The sequence below is a fragment of the Stegastes partitus genome, unplaced genomic scaffold, assembly GCF_000690725.1.
Source record: "Stegastes partitus isolate 25-593 unplaced genomic scaffold, Stegastes_partitus-1.0.2 Scaffold96, whole genome shotgun sequence".
Lineage (NCBI taxonomy): Eukaryota > Metazoa > Chordata > Actinopteri > Pomacentridae > Stegastes > Stegastes partitus.
The window spans coordinates 90,753-94,582 of record NW_007577827.1 but is presented as its reverse complement, the minus strand read 5'-3'; the positions used below and the strand labels follow the sequence as shown (position 1 = coordinate 94,582).

Here is a 3,830-nt window from a genome sequence, read left to right as displayed (position 1 = left end):
TTAATAAGGGAAACAGAGAAGCCTTTAATTGAAAGCATTCCTGAGAATATCAGCCACTACTCCTGAGGACTGCTCCATTTTCTCGCTCTCTCAACAACATACAGCCCAACTACAGCCTCACACTTCTCAGCATCCCTCATACCACAGAAGCTGGATAATGTCGGAAATCTTGGGTTCAATTCGTTTTGAGTTCACGATGTTGTGAAAATAATACACGTTTGCAGAATGAATTCGTTTAAAATGAAGATATCTGAGCAGACACGCAGGTATTAAACATGTCACTTATGTTAGAAGGGGCTGCGGTTATGGAGGTATGTTTCCTAATCATCGCAGACTGCTTTGATAGATTATTATATAAAACCATCTGTTGTCAGTCACAGACTACAAACTACAGAATGTGTCATCGAAATTCTTGCCACAGAATTCACTCTTGACCACGTGTAATTTGTAAGTAGTTGATTAGGAGAGAAGCCATGTAAGTAACGTCACGGCCGGTTTCTGAGGCAGCTGATCAAAAATGGAGCGTTGCAGAGTTGAAACCTGCACTCCGGGCTAAGAGGATTACAGCCGAACATCATCCGGCGTCCACGGCCAGACGAAAGTCATTCTTGACTTTAAGAAGGACAGTCTCAGTATTGTGTCGCTCTGAGGCCTGATTGGGCTTATTGTACATTGGCCTACTGCACTTGGAGATACTCAGGACTCTCCACTGTTAACAGCTGTGCCAGAGCTCCCGTGCTGGCTGGAGACGTAAACCTATATTGTCATTCTGTTTATTCCTCTCATGCAGTCCAGTTTCTCTTTATTACGAACTTGTGCTACTATGTGCCCATGTATCAGGCATGCAATTACAGTACTGAAACTTATACTCAGAACTAAGAGGATTAAAACTGAACAGTGTCTGCTGACTACAATTCATCATCGTTCCTAACTTTTGGAGGAGCAGACTCGGCGCAGTGTTCTCCCATCGGCCATATGGTGCACTATCCTCCTGCAACCTCTCCAGTGTGCTGAAGCGCCGCGTTGGGACAGTAACTTTAAATAGAGTGAAGTCCGCCTCTTTGTTCAGGTAGGAGTGAACTGTTTGGGATACATATCTAATTGCATTTTTCCTGAACAGTGCTGTGAGAAATTATAGTTCTACAAACTGAATGCCTGGTGGTCTACATACAATTATACATGATTGTACTATGAATAATGGAAAAAATAATCATACAAAAGAGTTGTGGGCTGAAAAAAACAACATGAGTCACAGTGGTTTACTTCTGTATTTCCTTTTTTCTGGTGAAGTTTTCCTTTTTCATGGCTCATGGGAGGTAACTTTGCATAACATTAAGTATGATTTTGCATCACTAAAGACAGCAAGTTTGACTTACTTTATGCATTCCCTGTCATTTGTAACCATTTCATTAACAGAAATGCCAACTGTGCTTGAGTTAATGAAACCCTAATTAGCAAAAGTGTTTAAAAAGAAAGGAGAAACTGAGTTTATACTACACAGTTGCAATTCAATTCAGCATGCAAATGGTTTTCTTTTCTGACTTAGAGGAAAATCTAAAGGTCATTAAATGTCCCATTTCTATTGTTCTGGTGGGAAAAAGGTTAAATTGTGCACAAACATTTTTTGAGCTCTTCAACTTGATGACAAATTCTTGACAACTGGGTTAATTCACACCCTGGTGAGGCTTTAAAGGACAGTGATCAGACTGTGTGACCATCAGAAAGACACCTCAAAATGAAACTTTATTCAAATGACATGACACCACAGATGACAAGAGAAAGACGAGGACGGCTGTTGGCTGCATGTGAGTTAAGGCCGTAGTCAGACGCTTAAATGTTAACATGTGCATCATTTGTTGTCTAAGAAATAACTTCAGAAGCTCTGGATGAATGTGTCAGACAACACAATCCTGTTCCAAGAAATGTCTGCCAACTTCACCAAGCCCTTCTGGAGGAGTGAGGCAACAAGTGACGAGCAAGCTTTGACAACTTTATCAACTCTGTGCATGACAGATGTGTGATTCGCTACTGATTTGTGATTTCTCATCTATGACTCCACTCTTGAGCTGCTCATTATCCTTTCCGGTATATTTGATGACGTTTAATGAATTCCATAGATGATGATGTCACACAAAAACAATAATATTTCAATTAAACATGATGATAACATGATTCTTATAGAACAAACCTGTCAGCAGTGTGTACAGCACTTAAAGCTGGTGAGCTCTACACTATCAAAACACAATAATAAGAACTTTTACCTTTGATACATTCAGTGCATTTTGTTGCTCATGGGCCTGTATTATAGTATGAATAAAACTTTAACAAATTTCTTAATAAAATAGAACTTTATCATATTGCTGCTGTCATTTAAAGCAGCAATTTTTAGAGGTACGACGTATCAAATGTAACATGTGACATAACAAGGATTTATCACCTGAATCTGCAGCTCCTCTGAGCTATACAGTAAGATTCGGCTCTTTGTGTAGCTGCAGTCTTCACTGTTTTCATTCAGTCTTTCTACTCTCATAGCTACCATTATTTTCAGCCACAGCAGGCAGCAGTGTGCAGTGATTTAGCTCTAAAATCCTGCTCAGCACTGAACAGCAGAAAGACACAGTTAGCAGCTATTCAGTGAACACATGAAGCATTAAAAAGATGTAGAGATCGAATACAAAGCAATGGGAGAGTGAACAGTGGACTAGACTTCACTAGACGGCCAGAAACACGACTCAAATGGAACGATGGCGTTTCTCCAAAACAGCTGGATGTACTCAAGCTTAACTGTCAACCACAAAACCTTATAATGTCAGTGCTGTGCCTTATTTCCACTGCATATAAGTTTCAAAACATGAACACACACACAAAAAATGTTTAATCAAAAGGTTCTGACACTATCATTGAGTAGCAGTAAAACCTAGGATATCTTTCAATCAAAATAATAATTTGGGGCATTTAGCAGCAACGTATGTGTCAACTTAATGATAATAATAACGATGATGAATGATGGTAAATGTTTCTTGTCCCTGACAAATAAATGTCATAAACTAAATTAAACTAAACTGCAGTGACAGCTCGGCTCACTGCTCTGCACTGTTTGGACTAATATTAGCTTCACATGCTGACAACCAGAGCTTCTTCACAGCTTTTAACCCGGGAGGGACCAAGTCACAGCTTTCAATGGACCATGTTTTAAAAGAAAAGATGTGTTGAAAAGTTAATTGGCGAACTCAGACAACACCTCTGTGTCCACCAGGAGTCTGTTCTTCTTAATACATCCCACGAGTTTCGGCCATTTACACAGAAACTGTCAGAAACTAAGGTAATGTCTTAGAGACTGAATAATTACGTGAAAAGATGTCATATGTGTCCCATATGGTCTAATGGTTAGGATTCCTGGTTTTCACCCAGGCAGCCTGGGTTCAACTCCCAGTGTGGGAGCAATGCAGTGGTTTAGGCTCTGAGATACTGATCAGAAACACTGCCTACCCCTTTAGTTTAGCTGACCCTGAAAGAAAGAAAATGATTATAATAGATGTTAATTAGTTAGTTATTGTAATACGAATAGCTGGTTAACTGTTTATATGAAACAGTGCAACACAAGCATATGTTACGTGTCAATGCAACCAAATGGTACAGAAACAGATTAGTAGATTTTAAATGCAAATGTCAAGAATAGAAAGTGAATAGAATTACATGCATAAAGGGTGCTTCTAAATGTGATGATTAATTAATGCTTGTTAAATGCCACATACTCTGGTTAACCTGAGGAATTTATCTGAATATTTTGTGTTAATTTTATTGTGAAAACTGCATTTGTGCAGTAAACA

At 39.1% G+C, this 3,830-nt stretch overlaps 1 non-coding gene across 1 annotated transcript; it reads left to right on the top strand.

Moving 5' to 3' along the window:
• Positions 1–3,369: 3,369 nt before the first annotated feature.
• trnae-uuc (transfer RNA glutamic acid (anticodon UUC)) lies at positions 3,370–3,441 on the top strand. Its single transcript has one exon. It is a non-coding gene; the product is annotated as a tRNA-Glu (tRNA).
• The last annotated feature ends 389 nt before the right edge of the window (positions 3,442–3,830 follow it).